Below are 20,958 nucleotides of genomic sequence, written 5' to 3'. Positions count from 1 at the left end.
CTGTTCAAAGGCCCAGGCAAAAAATCATTATCGATATTCGTTGCTTTTGAAATTCGGCTTAAAATTTACACATGGAACAACTAAAGACTCTCCTGAATTAAAAAAAAAAAACGTCTTAGTACATCTAAATCTCGTCGGGCCTGGCCTCAACACTACGTAAAGGGAGAATGCCATATACATTGGAGAAGTACACGAGATTGTGTAAGGAGAGTTATCCAGATGCCTGTAGAAGCAAACAAGTCAGGAAACTATCACACGGGCCGTGTATACATACAAACAAAGTTAAGCCAACGCCTGAAGATAAATTTGATTTTCACGCTTTAATTGAATGGCGGTAAAATAAAATTTTATCAATTTTTATCATTACCAGTTTTATTAGAATTTACCTGGAGGATAATAATCTTTCAGATAGCTTATTTGACACTTTTGTTTTCACCCACAAAGGATGACCAATTATAACATAGTGCTTATTTATATTTCCTAAATACTTTGTGCTGTAGTTTTCTTGTAGGGCAACTCCAAGCTTAGGCTTACTCCAATAAGTGACCTTGTATTTCCTAGTAAATAATACGAGATCGTTTTTTCCGCGTTGGCAGTGAGTTTGCGTGATCCTCTGTCGAATAACTTAAGCGATTGGCGATAATACTCCACCCTGCAGTGTTCCTCTGTTTACTGACTTTGTGGCCTCTGATAGCACCCAGGACATATTCCTGGTGATCCAGTGCTTTCTTTATATTCATGGTCACCCCATGCAATGCAATATCGATTGACTTGCCTTTGATGTAGGCATATTTTGCTGAAAAGAATAATGCTTTCATATTCGATTTTATATAAACACTTATTTATTAATCTAGGGTTTTATGCAGAAACGATATCAAACCAATAGGCCCATATTTTTTCGGGTGCAGATTACTGCTTTTTTCCGCTTTTGATATGAAAACTACTCGGGCCGTTCTCCAAGATTGCGGGACGTGGTTCAGCTGTATGCAATCCTCAATTCTTATTCTAAGCCATTCTACACTCGTTCGATCCTGCACACAATTCTTCCGCGTCATCCCCTTATGGGAAATGTGTACTAAGTAGCGCCTCATGGGACTCTTCACTACTGTGTGATCATTCCTCGTTGTTCTTTTTTATCCGTCCGTGGACTGCGTCTTATTAAGAAGACTTTCCTCAGTACTTTCGTTTTGCTGGAGCATTCCATGTCTTAAATTTTTCTACGGTGGTATACGTTTCAAAATAATAGTGAAATGATTGACTACTTGAAATTGAAGTTATTTTTTGTTATAACGGACAGCCTAATGTATGTGCGTACATACCCTCATATATCAGATACTTAGATTCAGTACTGCTCAAAATTTTCTATATGGAAGTGTGAATCACAATACATGTACCAAATTGTATGTGCACCGAAACTCTTTTTGTATTTAAGAAAATATATTTAAAAAATTTAAATTGTTTGAGGTCGGAAAAAGTTGAATATTTGGTTTCATGTTACAAAATATTTGCTTAAAATATTACGTCAATAGTTATATCACAAACATACACATAAGAGCCAATAAATTTTATTCTGAATGTAGCGAAAAATTACATTGACCTCTAGCCTCAAGTTTTGTGGGAACATATTCTATATACATATATCGTCCGAATTTGGGTTTCAATAATAATACTAAAAGTGATGTAGAGATTACCGCGAATGTTGCATTGGAAATTGATTTGGAAACTTTTGAAATACTTTAGAGGGCTCCGCGTTGTTTGTTTTAAATTTGTGCTCAAATTTACATACATATATATGCAACAGAGATTACTGATGTGCTGAAATACCATTTTAATTTAATAAAATGTTTAACAAGTAAATGATAGGCATGGTTACTTCCAGTCAAAAAATTTCGTATAACCAAGAATAATAATATACCGAATTGACACAAAAAGTTACAGAAACTACCCCGTAAGGAGAATATCTAGTTCAGAATAAGTACATTTATGCTGCATTCTGAGCCACTAATAGTTCGCCATTTATCTCTTTTACATATTTTCAACTGGAGAATTTAACATAGCGATGTCCTAGGCGGTGGAAATTGCCCCCACTGCTTTTACTTTTCACTAGTTCCTAACTATATACAAATTTCTTTTTGGTACTTTTTCGATAGTTACGTAGTGGTGGAATAGTGTTGAAAAAGAGGCATACTCATATGTAGCCGCAGCTCGTTAAAGCTGGTAGCAGTTTTTTTGTCGATTTTACTTCCTTTATATTAGGTCCGCTGAATGTTTGTCCGCTTTTCATACAAATCTTGCAATCGATTTTTAAGTAACTTTTTATTGAGCTACAAACGTGAAACTTTACACATATGTTAGAACAATGTGACGACGCAACAAAAGGAAAAAATCCGTTAGTTAGCGCACGGATCGAAATAATTAGATAAGAATTTGAAAATTTTCAAACCAGCTTTTAAGTAACTTCTCGATGAACTAGAGACTTGAAATTTCAAACTTAATTCAGGGGTCGATGACAGCCGATGACACGATACAAAAAGATTCGCTAAGGGGCGCATGGGATGAGACATTTAGAAAAATCGTACGAAACTGAGGGAATTTTGGGATTGATTATTATTTAAGTTCTCATTGAGCTACAATTTTAAAACTTCACGATAGGATAAGACGCCGAGAATACTTAAGAAAAATGAAAAAATACCGTTAGGTGGAGCGCAGGTCTAAATATTTAGATACGAGTTCGGAACTATGGTGTTTTGAGATCGATTTTAAAGTAACTTCTCATTGAGCTACAAACATGAAACCTCAGAGACAGGTTAACACACCGTGACAAAGGAACAAAAGGAGAAAAACATTTATATTTTTACTTCTCATAAATATTTTTGCAATTTCTATGTCAAAATTTAAAGATCAGAGTTTAACAAGAATATGTCTTTATATAAGGAGACATTTTTCGCTTATTTTTATCCATTTATATAAAGGAAGTGCTTAAAATTTTTTTATTTTATTTGTATTATAACGTACTAATACTTATTTGGCACTCTAGGTTTGGTTCTGAACCAGAATTTTGTAGCACTAGTTACTGACTTCCCTTGAGGGTAATTAACTAATACCATATGAAGTTAGAATAGGCTTCTCATGTTTTGGTATAGTTTTGTTTGCTTATATTCTTTGATCATATGCCCCATATATTCAGCTCCGCAGTCAATTATCTATTTTAATTTTATTTATGTATCAATTTTGATTACAAATTTTTTTCAGTGCCTTAATATTTTTGAATAATTTTTAGTTTTCAAATTGTTATTGTAAATTTTTTTATCATACACAAGTGCCTGAGCTTTATACGGGAGTGGTTTTTCTTGGCACTTTCATAAGAAATTCAAGCATTTTCATATGACTCGAAATTGTATGTGAGGGCATATGGGAGTGCTATGAAAAATTTTTTGTATATTAAAAGTGTGAATTTGGATCTGTGCCTATGATTCAGGACAAAACAAAAACAAAAGTTATACAAATTTATAGGGGTTGAGCACCTCTGCTTAAATTATTCTTCGTTCATAATACTATGCAATCAGAAAAAATTTATTATAATTTTCCCCAAAACCAGCTGCGTGAGTACTTAATGAAAAGTCAACAAACTCTGACAGCTTTACTAAGCTCCAACTAAATAATTTTTGAATGCTCTTATATGTTCCTTATATTCGTTAGCTTAACATTGATTTTGTGCAGCTTACTTAGTTTCCCTTAATATTGCTCAGCTTACATATTTTCATTGTATAATGGTTAATTTGTTCATGTAGACGTTTTATTTTATTTATTTATTTTTTGGTCATTAGAATTTGGTTCCTCAGCCTTTTATCAAAATTAAATTGTCACAATTTGTTCCACCATACTTCTACGGAGGTGAAATATCAGTACAACTTAGTCATAAACCGTAAAGGTATTACATTTTTTGTTACCATTAGCCTTGAAAAAACATTTTTTTTAAGTAAGCGTGGTCGTCAACCGATTCTCTTTATTTTCACAAGGCATATATATAATAGTGTAACAATTTTTATGGAATTTTTGATTATTATGAACTTTCGGTTAACGTTCGAATCGCTGAACTGTCGAATAAATATCTCCAATATTCAATATGGCAAATGTGATCTTTATTTACAACTTCACTGTGGCAATAGTACTTCACAATTACAATTATCGTGTAATTCACTAATAGCGTGTTTAAATCAAACTGATAGCCTATTCGTCAGCTTACGCTGCTTTTATACTTTGTTGCCCCGCTCACATAAATCTCCATGGGTCTAGACTTTCCGCGAACAACCTACTAGAACAGCTGCTTCCCAATAAACAATTTTGTTGGAAATTGCTTTGAGGTCAATTGGAAATCCAACTCGTTTTCCAAATTCCAATGTTTAATATCCATTGTACCTCCATTGGAGAACCAACCCATTCTCAAACAAAACGGCACATTTTTTATACGTAAATAATTTCAGTTTTCCACTTGAGAAATTTTTTGATATAAATTTGAATTCCAACATCGATCTCCAATTGGATTCAAGTGAAACAGAAAACTCTTTTAGAATTAAATTTCCTATCCCAATTGAATAAAAATAACAGCGTTGAATATAAATTTGGTTTCAGCTTAATAGAATAAACATACATTAAAATAGATAGTAATTCATTTTACGTATTTAAAAGTAAATTAAAAGTATTTAAAAATTTAAAGTAATTGTAATTCATTAATTAGATTCTTACAAAATTTTAAAAATTCTTTGCACCAAAGCTGAGAGCTTTTCGTGCTCAAAGCAGAGAGAGTAATCACCAAAAATTGTGGGGGAAAATCCGTTTTTCGCGTAGATAACTTCAGTTATCTCAGAATTCCTCGGGTAGATCTCCTCTTTTATTACATTTTTCTATTTTTCTCGGTGCTTTGAGCACTAACAAAAATATCTCAGCTTTGTTGCAAAGAAATTTAAAAATTTTGTAAGAATCTAATTAATGAATTACAATTAGTTCAAATTTTTAATTATTATTTTAGAGTCATTAAATTAATGCAATAAATCAATATCTTATTTTTATTTAACTTCAGTAGTATTCTCTTTCTTTCTGTACTGCATTTTTTTTCACCAGGCGATTGTTGGCTTGATGAAAGAAGGACATATTAGTCCTTTCAAAGTCCTCATCGGAAGAGAGGGCACATTTTTGATTGTAAACGTCTGAAATAAAAAGATTTCAATTATAAATTAAAATAATAATGGACATCTAATAGTTACTCTTCAGGGGTCCCGTTGTACTGAGCACTCTAATAGCTTTCTTATTGCACGTGCCCTTCCAAGTGAAGTGCCTGGCAGCTTCATCGCTCATCACTTTTCGCCACACCATTTTTATGAAGCGTATGGAATTCCCACAAATTATAGTTTGGAGTCAACAACCGACAGAAAAAAGAGACTACGAAATACACAGTAGAGGAATATATAAATAAAATAATTTATAAATTTCAAAGTTCTCACATCTTTTGGAAGTCCACATATGCGTTTACCTAATATATTTAAAAGGCTATTGGCAGCTGCATTTGTAATATTGACTTCTACTGCCCAACTAGCTAACTTAACATTTAAGATGGGCAAGTCATCAGCAATCTCTTCCGAATCGCTTTTCGAGGAAGTTTCTTCACTCGAAAAGTTTTCCAAAGGAGGATTGTATGCAGCAGTTGACGTGGAAGGCTCCACTAGAAAACTCTCAATTGTTGGCGAGCACTCCGAGAGCAAAGCCACCACCTGCCATACCTCACTTTTAATTTCCTTACTTCTTTGCATTTTAATAGTGCACATATGTATATTAAATTAATTAAATACTTACAATATTAAAATTGGATACTTCCCCGAAATATATCAATTAATTCACTTTTTCAGTTTCACTGCTATCACTGCTACCCAATCTTTTGACAGATGATTGGCCAGCATTGCCACACACATAAATGTATTAACGCGTTACCATCTGAAAAAATTTTAAGCAGTACCTCAAATTGACCTCCAAGAGCACTCAATTTGAAAAAAAATTTTGGAAAAACGATTTGATCTCGAATTGCTGTAAAAGTTGGATTTTCATTTGAGAACTACATATTTCTCAAAGGTTGGGAAAAAGTTGTACTTGTGCATATTGGGTTATTTATGTCTCCTTTATGTAACTGGTATTTACTTGTGAAGTCTAGTTATGTGCGTGTGTATGTGTGAGTAATAACTTCTGATCTTAGGTAATGACTACATGTGAAGGTTTTCATGGGAGAAGTACACTCGGGGTGTTTGTCAGATCACTGAGAAACTGTTTACTAAATGAAAAAAATTTTTTTTCCAAATTTTCGATTTTGGGTGTGGTAGGCTGAGCATGCTACCATAACACCACGGCAGCCAAAATTAATACGAAAACAAAAACAGAAGAAAAATCAAGAACCCAACTCAAGAAAAGGAAAAAGAAATACTGCCAAAAACAGCAAAAAAAATTTGAAATCAAAATATTAAAACAAATACAAAATTTTACAAATTTCAATAAAAAAGAAAAAAAAAGAAAAAACTTACAATTTTTCAAATTCAAGTTGATATTATGGCTCAACTATGTATATGGTTGGCTCATCTCTACAGCAACAACATACCTTTGCTCAGATTGTCAAAATCTGCGTGTTGGTGTTAGCCGAATGTAATGGAAGGAAAGCATAAAACTTTGTAGTTCTTGTGTGTTGTAAGAGAATATTGTACATGTGTTGGTTGCATTTTGCGTCTCTACTCCAGTGAAATGAAAAAAAAAAAAAATAATAGTAAAATAAGCCGATGAGACCATAAAGTTGAGCCATGGTTCATATGTACAAAAAGCTTCAAAAAAACACAAAATTTTACACTAAAAAAACAAAGAAAGTTTATAAATATTTCCCCTCTCTTAAAAATGTTGGCAAATTGTTTGCATTTAAATGCACTTTAGTGGTTTTTCCGATTTTTATTTTATTTTGATTTTTAAAAATATGTTGTAAACACAACAAAATTTTATATGCAACAGAAACACATACACACACGACTGTATTTGTTTGGTCTATTTTTATTTTGCTACGCGCGGTCGTTGTAACTAATTTTAATTTAATGAGATCGCTAGTAAATATTTTCAGATTTTATATATATATACGCATGTTTTTGTTCTTGTGTGATTTTGTTGTGCAGCAGTCACTTTCAAATTACCAACAAAATAAAAACAACTTTTAAACAGCAACTGCACAAATAAAGCAAATGTACAAGTTTTATTTTTTGTCGCTTTATTCGTATACATACATACATATGTACATCTAATTCTATAAAGGCCGCGAGGCAGCTTGCTATATAAAATTCCACCAAAATATGCGTCCTATGTAATAAATGTCTATATACGCTTTTGTATGAAATAATGTAAATACGCAAGTATGCATTTCACATTGCACTTTGTACGCTTTGCGTTGCGGTATTTTTAGATCAAATTAAGTAAAAATACATTTTTTTCGAAATTCCACAGATGTTAGCATTTTGTGTCATCAGCATTAAAAGTTAGAAATAGAATAAAAATAAAATTATGTAAAAATTGAATAAGAAAACGCATTAAATTCAACAAGCTTAATTTTGCTGCTACATTAACGGGAATGCCCACAGTATGCAGATCTAAAATAAATTATATTTTAATAGAAATAATAGGACAGTACAACAATACTATGTTGCTCATGTAAGATATGTAAATAGCATTGTAACGAATTCTGGGGATTTCTGATAATTATTTTGCACCTTCTGCTAATGGTCGCATCGCTGAACTGTTGAATAAATAACTCCAATGTTCAGTATTGCAAAATGATATTTATTTAGGCTACTTTGGGAGTAGTACAAATATACTTCAATATCACAAAAGCGTGTCTAAATCAAACTGATTGTTATTCCTAAGCTTGCGCTGCTTTTATACTGTCTGTTGCTTCGTTTGCAGATTTCTCATAAGGTCTAGACTTTTCACGACGATGGAACAGTTGTATCGCGTACTTGGTTATATAGCTATATGCGTGTGTATGTGTGAGTAAGAACTTCGTCTCTTAGCTGATGAATACGTATGTGTATGTGAGATAATTTCTTTGCTTTAAGCTGCCGGTTATGTGTGTGAAGTATTCTATATTGCTTTCTTAATATGTAATGGTACATAAGGGTGGCTGCTTGCTGTTTTTGTTGTTGTGATTATTTACTAACAGCATAGTGATGCTAATATTCTCCACAGTATGTACATAGGGAAGAACAGGGAGCAAGGAGCCGAGTTTTTTTTGACGAAAGGCAGAGAACGTATAAAAATAGAGAACTGCCAGTAGATCGAATAGTGTGAAACAGTAAACCATCAAATCGCGGGAAGGTAATTCATCATTGGGAAAATTGGCATGAAATTCAATTCCAACGCTAGAAAATATTATTTTGATATAATAACCACACTTTAACAATTTTTTTAGGTTTTCAATAACAATTTTTGTGAAATTTTTACGAAAACACCGCGTTTATTGATAATCTTCAAGTAAATAATGCGGTGTATTACCTACCACCAGTTTGAAAATTTCTCTTGCTGTCCGTCGTTGATTATTCTCTATAGATATATGTCTCTGATGAAAGGTTAAACAAATTTTTAAGCTGGCAAAGATCGCGGAAAACAAAGCGTGCAGGGACTTGTAAAGGGATCTTTTGGGTATTAAAAAGTGTGAAGCTTCCAGGGCGAAGACAGTCGTGGAAAAATTTGAAAGCGAACATGGAGTGTTCCGGCGAAAAAACGAGATTGAGGAAAGTTCTTGCAAGGAGAAATATAGTCCAGGAATGAATAAGGAAACAAAACGAAGAATGTTCAGTAGTGAAGAGTCTGTTGGAGAGCTTTCCAACACACATTTCCCGTGGGGTGTTGATTCAGCAGGCAACGCTTACACTTCAATCACGGATCGGGTTGTACCGGGCGCGGTGACCGATACAACGATTGAGTGGACGATAAAGATTTTCTCTAAGTTTAAGTCGCCGGGCTCATATGGTATACTCTCTGTCATTCTACAAATTTCGAGTAAAGCGATCGTGGAATTGCGTAAAATAATATTTGATGGGAACATAAGACTAAATTATGTACCCAAGTATTGGAGAATTGCTTGTGTAATTGTCGAAGCATAGGCGTGGAAGATTGGTCATATATGTATGTATATCCCAAATACTACAGGTCTAAAAGCTTAACATCATTTCAACTCGAAACCTTTGATAGGATGACAGATGTAATCATAAATTACAACATGGATTATAAACATAAAGAAAGCCTTTGAACATAAGGAGTATTCCAAAGGTGTCTTCAAAGACATTACCGAAGCATTGAACAATGTTTCTTACCAGGGGACGAAGAAGGGTTTAAGTACATTGAAGTACATCCAGTCCAAATCAGATGGATCGGCTGCATGCTTCATTGCACGAAAGTTATTTCACAAAGGGGGTTTTTATGAGTCCACAAAGTCGGTGGACAGGCGCACGCGGCAACTCTGCTGTGGACGCTCACTGCTCATGCGGTGCTCTTAGGGACCAGTCAAGCTTACGGCATAGGCAGATGACGTCGCCGTTGTTATAAGTGGAAGGTGCCTTCCAACAATCACCTCCTAAAGTATTGGGCGCTTCAGGTAAGTCATATTACGAAGGCTTGAGCGAAAATCCGAAGAAGATGGATATGGTCTTGTTTACAAAAAGGTATACGGTTCCGCATTTGTCTAGACCTAATTTAGGAGGTGTGGTTCTGCAGGAGAAACCGTGTATAAATTATATGAGAATAGTTTTAGACGGTAACTTGTCGTAGAAGATGTCGAATAAAGAAGGCCTCGACGGCACTTCACGCACGTAAACGAATGCTAGTTGATATTTGGCATCTACAGCGATTGCAATGCCTATTATATACTATGGACTCGTTCTTTGGTGAACGGAAACTCTAAAAAAACGTACCACAAAAATTTAGAGGGAGTATTCAGACTATCAATGCTTAGCATAACGGGAGCCTTGAAAGCAACTTCGACGGCTGCACCATTCTGAACAATTCACCTAGGGACCTGCAAGCCAAGAACATAGCGCTAACAGCTGTAACGATATTCTTTGCCTCGGGAAAACTTGAGCGTAGACCATACGGTCATAGCAGTATAACGTCTTGTTCACTATCTGCGTTTCGATGCGCCTCTTATAGCCACGTCAGAGATGTAAGGTTTTCGCAAGCGCGCTCAAGTGGCAGGCGAGGCGATACACGCGTATACCTTTTGGATCCAAAGTAATGAAAGCAGAATGGTCTGCGATATATTGCACAGATCCGGAAATAAGGGCGCAATCATATTGGAAGGGATTATGAGAAGGCGAGAGTTGCATATTATGCCCAAGCGTGACTAGAATTTAATCCTGCCTCTTCTGTCGCTTAAGCTGAGATGAGCAGCAAAATTGTATGTTATCGAACAAGTGGCACTTTAACTAGAGTTTAAACTCGCACTGAAAAAACAGACATTATTATTAAAACAGAGGACTGTAGACTCATGACGTGTATTCTGATTGGACACTTCCTTCTGGCTTTCCTACATACCAGATTTCATCAAGATACCTCAAAATTTACTCAAGTTATCGTGTTTACGAACAGACGGACACACGGACATGGCTCAATCAAATTTTGTTTCGATACTAATGATTTTGATATATAGAAGTCTATATCTATATCGATTCCTTTATACCTGTACAACCAACCGTTATCCAATCAAAATTAATATAATCTGTAATACACGCTGAGTATAAAAACAAAAATTGTACCTATGATTTTTTCGGGGTGAGTGCACAACATGAAATTTTAATAGCTGCTGCCGTTCCCAAAGTAGTTTAAAACCCCCAAAAAAGTTTAAGTTATCACTGAAAAAATTTCTCTTGAGGCAAAACTAATTAGTGCCAAACTGAAACGGAAAAAATGTTAATTGAAAAAAATTAAAATTTTGTTGAAAAAAAAAAATGTACCCCCTCACTAAAAGCAAAATAATATACATATGTAAATACTAGTCGTATATAAAAAAAAAAATTAAACGCATCTATTTTTATGTCACCCTATTCGCTTTGATCATTTCGCATCGCTCGCGATCGGTGCCGTATTTTCATAGTTGCTGTTGTAAGATCTCGCTGTCCCACACACATATATGTATGCACATATTTCTTTCTGTTATTACATTTTCCTTATTTTTCTTTTATTTATTCTCGTTCTTATTTTTCTCATTTTGATTTGATGTCTTGATTTGTTTATACTTTATTTTATAGTGCCTTTAGTTGCTTTCAATTTCAATGCGGCTAAGTTGTTTTTGGCGTTGAATGAGCGAATGTCACTTTTGATTATTTCCAAATAAACACAAATGCATAGAAGCTTATACTAAGTTTCCACCAAATATAAACACTGTTTTTGGCAACTGTTTTATGCAAACTATCTCTCGGGGGAAATAAAATCTTTATTTTGCGCTGTCAGTTTATTGATAGCGAGGTTAAAACGCGCCTTTCGTTACCTCTTCCGATATATTAAAACGTCCTTTAGCAGTCGGTTGAAAATGGCGAATATGAAGTTTGGGTTTGGTGGACACTGGGAATGAGAAATGAAAGTCCCTACAACCCCGAGATTATTGAAAACGGCATTTTTAATATCCAATCAGACTATGTCAGTGAAAACTCATCTGGCTTGCAGACACCGTTCGGAATCGGCGTAAATTACGCTCGAACTGAGTTTCTTCGGCCTTGTATTTATTTAATATTTAATAATTTTAAATTTATTTCCTAAATATCCCCCTCTTAAAAACAAAACAAGCACAGCACTAGGGAGCAAAAAAAATATATGCCAAGATTTTTGCTTATGGATTATAAAGGTTTTTGTTGCGCAGAGCCTACGTCTGAAAGTAAAATTTTCCACATTGGTTTATGTTTTCGAGATATTCGAGTTAAAATTTCTTTTTCTGCAAATTAAAAAGCGAAAAGAAATAAAAAAAAAAAATTGTGAAAACAGAAACAGGACGCTTCTAGAAACTTTTTTTTAAAGATTCTTATTGTACGAAAGTAATGCTCGGATTTTTTTTTATTTTTATTTATTTTTTTCAATATCTGGGCGAAACCTTGTCAACTCAATAGGCGATTCCTTAAAAGCAAGAAAAATGTGTTCTTAAAACTCAAAATGGAGAGTAGCAGTGATACTCTTAGGTACAAAAACGATCTTAAAAAAAAATCTAGAAATGACATTTTGTTTAGACAAAACTAGTATATTTTCATATTCAGCATACTCGATTAATATAAAATAGATTTCACCCAAACTTGGCACGAAATCATTGGTGCCCAGCGTAATTTTTCTTGTTTGGTTTTGACTAGGTCAAATTTGACCAAAAGCTTGGTAATTTCCATGAGCACGACTTGTCATACAACGTCGATTGCGTTCTTTGTTTATTTTGATTACTATGTGGCAGTTAAATTTGACTATGAAAGAAAACCGTGATTGCCCAACGGAATGGCAAATTTGACATTCAATTTTATTCATTTTCAATTAATATGTTGGCAATGTATTATCTCTCGTCAACTAGCGTCCCATCAATAAATAATGCCAGAACTTGTGAGACAACGGAAAATAATAAAAGGGCTTGTGAAATAAGTGGACACAGAATTTAACCGTTTGTTTTTATCACACTGCTTTATCGACTTCCAGTCAGAATTGTGACATATTTGAAATGCCAAGCATTATGCGCTTGCAACACAGCTTGGATAAAACAGCTGATTTTATACTAAGCGAAAAATTCCATTTTAAATGAAAAGTAAATAAGAGTCATCATATCAACGAACGACGTTTTTTATTAGTTTTTACTACAATGTGTCAGTTGAATTTGCCTTTAAGTGAAAACAGTGATTGCCCAACGGAATGACAAACTTGACATTCCAATTTCATGGCTAACATGTTGGCAATTAATTTTCGCTTGCCAGATGGCGCCTCACGAATAAATAATGCCACAGCGTGTGAAACAGTTGAAAATAATAACAGGGGCAGTGAAATAAGTGGGCACATAATTTAAGCGTCGGTTTTGACCACGTACTGCTTTATCGACTTCGAGTCAGCAATGTGACATAAGGCTGTTTTTGATGTTGGTAATTTTGACCGAATGAAAAGCAAGCACTATGCCTCTGCAACCCTGCTTGCATAAAACACCTTATTTTATGCTCAACGAATAACTTCATTTAAAATTCAAAATAAATGTATGAAACGCTATAATGCTTGGCTTTTATTAGGTGAAATTTGACCACAAACTTGTCCATATCAATGAAAACAACATACATATTATACAATGCATTATCATACAATGCATTTCTTGCCCGCTTTGACTGTAGACTCATGACGGGTATTCTGACTGGACACTGCCTTCTGGCGTCACATGCCTTTAAATTAGGCTTGGTCAGTAATAGCAGATGTAGGAAGTGCAGTTTGGAGGAGGAAACGATCGAGCACGTTCTGTGCTCGTGCCCTGCACTTGCTAGGCTAAGACTCCAGCTATTAGGCGTGATACAGCTGTCAGATCTAGAAGCAGCAAGTGGCTTAAGTCCTAGGAAGCTTCTGGTATTTGCCAAGAGGACGGAGTTATTTTATAACATAGGTCCTAGTTTTTGATAGGGTTTTTCAGGTTGGTCGTTAAAACAAACTTCTGGTAACACTACGGGCTTAATCAGTCTATGTGAGGTCCTCATGGACCGGCCAGTTCAACCTACCTACCAGTCCGCTTTGACAACAAGGTGACAGCTAAATTGGCTTGTAAGTGGAAAAGCCGACTTCCTTAAGGTATGGCAAATGTTAAATTCAAATTAAAAAAAAAAAAAAATAAATGTAAGGCGCGATAACCTCCGAAGAGATCTAAGGCCGAGCTTCTCTTCCAATTTGCGTCGGGCTCCTCTTGATTTTCCCTACAAATTGGCCGGACGGGACCTACATGTTTTATGCCGACTCCGAACGGCATCTGCAAGGCAGAAGAGTTTTCACTGAGAGCTTTTCATGGCAGAAATACACCCGGAGTGCTTGCCAAACACTGCCGAGGGGCGACCCCGCCTAGAAAAATTTTCTTCTAATTGAAAAATCTTATTTCAAAAATTTTGATGTAGCTTTGCCCGGGAGTTGAACCCAGGGCATACGGTGTGATAGGCGGAGCACGCTACCATCACACCACGGTGGCCGCCAAAAATTCAAATTGCATTAAATTAAATTAACACAACATTTTAGGGCGGGTTTTGACCACGCCCTGCTTTATCGACTTCGAGTCAGTAGTGTGACATGTGAAAATGGTTTGACACCAAATGGCCAGCAGATCATTTTAAGGCAGTTTTTGATGTCAGCCGTTTTGATAAAATAAAAACTTAGCCTATCTTGTATTTTGGTATTATATTTACGTACTTAGGTACATATGTGTTGCAATTGTTGTCAAAAGTCATAACAAAACCTATACAGGCTAAATTTCAAGCCAATCCCGCGATCCCGTATTTGAACTTTTGGATTCCAAAGGCATAAAGTCCCGAAAATCGTTATCCTTATTTATTTCTATTTGTTATATACATACGAACATATTTAAGCGACTGTGCATATACGATTTTGTATTTACTATTTCAGCCTAAAGGGTTTTTTTCACAGTAAAATATTTTTTTCTTCGTACATTCACAAATTGTAACTCTTTTTTAGTAACGCATAACGCCGTGAAATAAATAAACGTTCATGAGCATAAGGCATAAGAAAAACTTATTACTGCATTCACCTGTTTTAGTTAAACTATAATTAAGTATCATTATTGTTGCAATCTTAAAAGACTCATCTCAAATTATATTTAAAAATTTTATTTGCACTTGGTTCTAATCAAAATATTTACGTTCAAATGCAATAAACAAAATTTTATTTCTCATGAATGAACTTCCAGTATATCTGATATTTTGATATATATATATATATTTTTTACTAGATTTATTTTTAAATTATGACGCGATTTCGTTGATTTCCACATTTCACGCATTTTTTCTTTATGTTCACTTAAAATTTTTATATATATATTTTTTTTTAACTTTTTTCAAAACTTTTTGTAGTCTTCTTTCCTTTCACTTTCATTTTTTTATGTTTTTTTCATAACTTCTTCATTTGCATTTTTTTAAGTTTCTTTTAATTCATCTCCACTTTATCCACTTATTTATGTATGTAATATTTATTTCGAATCTACATATATCCGCCGGAAAACTATACGCATATCCGTCTAATGCGTATCTTTGCCAAAATTAAACTGAATGAATATTTCTGTCTTGAGTGCTCTCCAACTTATTTGTCTCAGCGAGGATCGTTGTCAGCCAAAGTTTTGCATACCATGCTATGATATTAGAGGGATCAGCACTCAACATCTTGTTCTTGCATTCAGCTTCGTATAGCAATTTTAATGTGCGCGCTGAGTGTAAGCACAAACATCTCCCCCTTCATTAAGGTGAACTATTTTTATAGATATACTCGTGCGGGAAATTTTACATTAGTCTTCACATTTATTAACCGTTTTATAAAGTGAATTTTCCTATGGGTTATTGAACTGTTAATATTTTAAAAATCAGTTAATTCTTATTCCTCCACCTCAAGACTCTATAACTGCATGGAGTAGGGTCGTCAAAACAACTTTAAGAGGCACTCTTCAGATCGGATATTTATCGCCTGGTCCTTGGATACTTGTAGTTAATGAAATTTTCTAAATCTTTAGGGCAGAAGGAGCAATGGTGGTAGCATACGCCGACGACTTAGTGATTCTGATCACAGATAAATTCCTGACAATGATTGGGGAGCTCATGCATATGCCACTTTGTGGCATTTCACTATAGGCTGGCAAAAACCGACCAAGAATTAGCCCAGCAATAACAAAAAAGAAAAACCGAGGTTGCGCTGTTGAAAAATAAGTCACCTTCTTAAACTTACCGAGGCTAAGCGGCACATCGATAAGTCCCTCTTCTGAAGCCAAATATCTTGGCATGATATTGGACTCGAAATAAATCTGGAAGCGAAACCTTGAGGTGAGATCAAATACAGCTCTGGCAGAATAATACACCTGCAAAAGGTTTTTCGTGAGGAACTGAGGACTGTTACCGCATATCATCCATGACATGTAGATACAACACAATCATCCGACCGTTACTAACGTATGACGTTCTTGTATGGTGTAGCGCATTCCACCATACAAGAACGAGACAAGAGGAAGCAAGAGGAGCAACCACAAAAGGGCTGAGAAGGTACAATGGCTAACATGGCTGGGTTTGTCAGGCACAGTGAGCAGCGCACAGCACTAAGCGCATAACTTAATTTTTCATTTGATGCCTCTACAGATGTTCGTGAAGGGATTGGGCGCACAGTAAGCCTTTCGACTAACAAAATCTAACATGTAGAAAACAACCGAACACTGGCACGTGATGAGACGATCTAGCGGAATTACAACTGATTTAATATTCGGATCTGACCACATCAGAGCAGTTTTTGAATTGCAGGTGTAGAACATATAATATAGTTCAAGGGAGGAATGAAAAAAAGCCCTAGACAGTGGTAGGGGTATTCGAATCTACTCAGACGGCTCAAAAATGGAAAACAATACTGGAGGTAGCATATACTCAAACCATTTGCGGGTAAATCAATCGTACTGACTTCCTAACTTATGCATTGTCCTCCACGGATAGGTCTATGCCACAGAAATAGCAACGAGACTGCTTCAGGATTTTACGGTTCCAGACATCAATGTTGCGATTTTTGTCGACACCCAGGCTACCTTAAAGATATTAGAATCCAACGTGATAAGGTGGGATATCGTGCGAAGTTGTCAAGCCTCGCTGCGTCCAATGTGATCATTTTTGGATAGGAAAGCAACTAGCTTCCTTCTGAAGCTAAACTCATCTAAAGTGATTACACTTACGGGTGTTATCACAGGATATTGCGCTATTGCAGCAGTGCTCCGATTACAAGCTTCCTCTGCAGAAGCTGTCAGAATGTAGAATTATAACTTTCTCTGCTGGGCCTTAGTATTCAAGACATAGATAAATAGACAGAAAGAAATATTATGATGGCTTACATCTGTAGGCAGGCTGCATACAGGCATTTATGGAAAACTGATAAAGAATCGATTTTAAGCTGATAATAAATCGAATAAATCGATAAGAAACCGATAACTCACTTGCTTACTTAAGCGGCGCTTAACCGTTCATACGGGTTTGGTCGTCCAACAAGGCGCGCCAGTCGATCCTCCGCTGCGATAACTTGCGCCAATTAGTAAACCCAATGGAAAACATACCGATAACTAGTCGATAACAAATCGATAACACTACAATAAATGCAAAACAACACTTTATTGATAACGAGCTGATTGTACTTAGATAACAAAGCCATAGCTTCATTATAATATTTATCGCAAAAATAATCTCGAAAATAGATCCTAAGTAATCCATAAATAGTTTCGAAAAGATGCCGAAATAGATCAGGGATGGCATACTATTTACGAATTGCGGTTTTCTTTAGGTTGACAAAAATGTCACACTTTATTGATGAAAGTGGTCGGTGCAACGTGACTGTCTCATAGGTATCTAACGATTCACCGACCTGTGCCAGTTTATGCAGTTTTTTATTGCCCCTAATGTTTCTATGACCGGTCACCCAAGTAAGCCTGAGAGGCACAAGGCTTGAAACTTCGCGTAAGGCCCTTTCACAGTTGTTGAAGGTCTAGAAAATACATATATCTAATGCTTTGAGCGTTCATTGGCAGTGCGCGAGTATATGGGTATCTCACCGTCGCTTACACAAATCTCTTACAGTAAAAAACAGGCCCTCTCTTTACCTATTACTTCTGATTAGAAGACTACTGTCTTGTTGAGTTTGAAGACGGATGGGTATTGCGACTTAAAGCTGTTCGGAAAAAACCACCGCGCCAACACCGTAGGCAATTTTCGACCCGCCAGTGTAGAGTGTGGTTGCTCCCTCTTTGTATACTTTGCCAGCTGGCCAATCCGTTCTCGAAGTAAAACCTTACCTTGAAATTCTTTGCAAAGTTGAATGTGGTTGGTATGTACTTTTTTGTCGCATCCATGTTGGGAAGCAAACCTAAGATATCGCTGTGGTCATACAGCTCTTCGCTCTAACTTCTAGGCTCTCTAAGTCTAATTGCTGAGCTAGTAGCGATAAGTTGTATTGGGAAGTCCAATGGCAGCTGGTTAGGGATAACATTTAGCGCCTCCGTTGGACACAACCCAAGAGCTCCTTTCTGCTACTTATACAGTGCTGGCCACCACAATAACATTCCGTACGCTAGCGTAGGTTTTCTGACTGCTGTATATAGTCATATAATAGCTTTGGCGTTATGATCCAGTTCGTGGCAATTATGCCTTCTCTAAACTTTATTAAGTATTGCCATTCCAGTTTAACTTATTGCCTTTTTAACGCCAATCTCCTTTTTTCTCATTGAGATGGAAAGTTCAGTGCCATTTTGCGTGGTTATTTGAAATTGAGGTAATTTGGATCTCTTACTGGAGTGCGTTAGTTCTGTCTTGCTTGAGTTGATATTGAGGCCGTTCCCTGCAACTCAATTAAGTAATCTGCTTAGCGCACCAACAAGTTCTCTGAGATCCCTTATCACTTTACATTGAGGAAAAAGACGCAGCAACTGCTATACCTACCTTTATTCCATTCTTAATAAGCATATGTATTATCTTGTTCTGTGAAACAACCCAAAGTAAGGGGAAGATAACTCCACCCTGGGATGCTCCTCTTCCCACGTTAAATATGCTACTCAGTTAAAATTCGAGTTACAGCAATAAGAGTGGTAAATGGTTACATAACATGCAACCAACCTGCATTTACTTTATTCAATTGCTATGTGACTCATGGAACTACTTTATTACAGTTGAATTAAAATTACTTGCAACGTCTAGCTAGTTAAGTAATTACAAGCGACGCGGAGTATTTGGCCACGTTGCAAGAGAATGGATCAAAAAATTAAAATTTACTTGCAGTTAAACGATTTATTCGTTTTGAAACTTTGTCACACCACTGAGCGAATTCCCTCCTAAGGCAACGCATTTCTGCTAAATGCGTTCTTCCAAAGCATTGTATTTTTATGGTATTTTGTATGTAAGCTGCTAAAGCACTGGATCTAAAATTGCTCTATATTAACGTAGGTGAATTCTTCAAAACTATTTTTAGCTGTTTAAAGCGACTGTCGTATTTTTTTGCCACAACCACAAGTTGACATAAGAAATTGGCGCTTTCAGCGAATTTCTCGATGGCTTTGAACATTCGCAGACTTTTTCTTTATCCTGATGTATTTTACATATTTACATACAGCAGCAAACAGAAAAATAGCAGTGGCTTTATTTTTCTCATCTCAAAATTCGCATTGATTTTTAAAAATTTTTTGAGGGTTTTCTCAGATTTTTGCCATTAAAAAATTTTCACAGTTTGGGAATAAAATCTTAGACACACACTCCCAATAATTCAATAAAAAGAATTGATTGCGCTACAAAAGTGTGTGCCCAATAGAGTTCACATTTCGATAGTTCAAAAATTTAATTAAAATATTCGAAACTTTTTAAAATTTTCTCAAACTTTTTCAAAGTAATTTTTGCTGTTGTTGCTGTTATTGTAGCGAAAAGTCCTTTGCCGGATGCAGATCTGGTACCAAGTCCGACCATCTCGGGAACGATTTGTTATGACCATATCCATAAGATCCACTAGATCCATTAGGAGTTCGGGGTCGCCAGAGCCTCGGCTGTTAATGAAACGGGATTCGCCACGGATAGATATTAAGAGTTTAAATGACGAAATTCTATCAAAATTGCCATTGTTCCAAGACGAATTCAGTACCAAGCGTTGTTATCCCAACAGCTTCTTAATTATTTTCCATACAGCGCCTTAATATGTCAGTTAATCGAAATCAATTAAAATTTTCTTTTGAGTTGATATTATTCTGCACGGCGAATTGGTTGAATTCGCTTTGCCACCACCTGGTATGCATTCGCCTTGCATTGCCTCTTTACTGTTGTTGTTGTTGTTGTTGCGATAAGGACACTCTCCGAAGGCCTTTGGGAGTGTTACCGATGTTGATAGTCTTTGCCGGATGCAGATCCGATATGTTCTCGTACCAATCACTATAAAAGTACTAGCCCGACCATCTCCAGACGGATTTGGTATGACCACATGAAACCTTCTAGGTCATACCGCCCTCCCTCCCCCTGGATCTATCAGGAGTTCGGGGTCGCCAGAGTCTCGGCTATTAATGAGACAGGATTCGCCACGGGTAGGTGAGGCCGACAACTGGGTTGGAGAAGCTATATATTGCGCTGACAACCCCTTGAGAGGATTGCGCTACACAACTCCTTGAATCAATTTCGTATTCTAGTCCCCTCTTACGACAGGCATGCCTACCACGGGTATAATCTAGTTCCCTAGCCCGCTGAGGTGGCTATTTGCTGCTCGCTGTTGTATGTATGAGGGGCTACCTTTAAATAACACAGATAAATATTACTTGAACTTGGGTTCGGCTAGGTCAAGAGTGCGTAAGTGGAAATTTCCCGCACTTCCATTCGGAGACATTTTTGCACGTTGCGAGATTATTTCATACTGGTCCTCAACGAACCATTTGCTTTCTTGGATAAATCTAAGCAGGAGCAAAAGTTCCACTTTGCCACCCTTTAGCAGACAGACAACAAACCGTGCACCCAGATATCTGAGTGGTCTTGTTTGCAGCTCTGGACATCGGCAGAGATGAAGTGATGAATGTACTCCTCTACTTCATCCTACTGACAGCTTCTGCAGAGGGAGCTTGTTGGTATTCGCCAGCATCGAAGCCTTGGTGCAATATCACATTGATCTGTGATTTCACCCGCAAGTATTTTCACTGCAGATTTG

At 36.1% G+C, this 20,958-nt stretch overlaps 1 protein-coding gene across 11 annotated transcripts in view; it reads right to left on the bottom strand.

Annotated features, from left to right (window-relative positions):
• Positions 1–15,329, bottom strand: part of Nlg1 (Neuroligin 1) — a 288,191-nt gene extending 272,862 nt beyond the window's left edge. For 3 of the 11 annotated variants that reach the window (XM_067782409.1, XM_067782438.1, XM_067782469.1), the window contains exon 1: positions 15,011–15,329. The gene's annotated coding sequence lies outside the window, so the exon portion shown is untranslated. Of the gene's footprint in view, positions 1–11,107; positions 11,381–14,620; positions 14,766–14,812 lie in introns of those variants that run through there. The other 8 variants (XM_067782396.1, XM_067782442.1, XM_067782403.1 and 5 more) reach the window with 6 other exon arrangements.
• Positions 15,330–20,958: the final 5,629 nt, after the last annotated feature.

This window comes from Eurosta solidaginis, chromosome 1 (genome assembly GCF_040869045.1).
Source record: "Eurosta solidaginis isolate ZX-2024a chromosome 1, ASM4086904v1, whole genome shotgun sequence".
In the NCBI taxonomy this organism is placed as follows: Eukaryota; Metazoa; Arthropoda; class Insecta; order Diptera; family Tephritidae; genus Eurosta; species Eurosta solidaginis.
This window is presented reverse-complemented; position numbering and strand designations above follow the sequence as displayed.